Raw genomic sequence first — 563 nt, forward strand, 5'->3', positions numbered from 1 at the left:
ATTCGCGGACCGTCGGGTCTGGACCTGGCGGACCGTCCGTTCCAGACTTCTGGTCCGTCCTTTCCAGACCCTTCCGTCTTGGTTTTTCGGTTGTTTTCTCGTGCGTTTCGTCCTTCCCTACGTGTGTGACCCTGTAGGCTCATTCGATGTAGCAGTATAACTCGAAATCTCTATTCCGGATATACAAGTCATAGGGGGTCTCTAGCAAGACACTATGACTACCTATCTCAAATAGAGTTTGTTCGTGATCATACGAACGCCAGTGATGATTTCGGTTGATGATCCTTTTGTATCGCGATATCATATGTCGAAATAAGGCATGGACAAGCCACCTTGTCTGATTTGACTGCTTTCTCGTTCACTGAGTTCGACTGTCTGAAATAGACGACGTTCGTCTATAGTGCGGCCACACATTTCTACAGTCTCGCTCACACGAGGGGCCCAACGATATCTCTCTCTTTTACGAGAGGTACAAATCCCATCTTGAGTATCTACAATCCAGCACATGATTCGTTTCGATCCAGCACATGATTCGTTTCGTACCTGATACACGCCTTTATAGT

The sequence above is a fragment of the Tarenaya hassleriana genome, unplaced genomic scaffold (genome assembly GCF_000463585.1).
Source record: "Tarenaya hassleriana unplaced genomic scaffold, ASM46358v1 Cleome94, whole genome shotgun sequence".
In the NCBI taxonomy this organism is placed as follows: domain Eukaryota; kingdom Viridiplantae; phylum Streptophyta; class Magnoliopsida; order Brassicales; family Cleomaceae; genus Tarenaya; species Tarenaya hassleriana.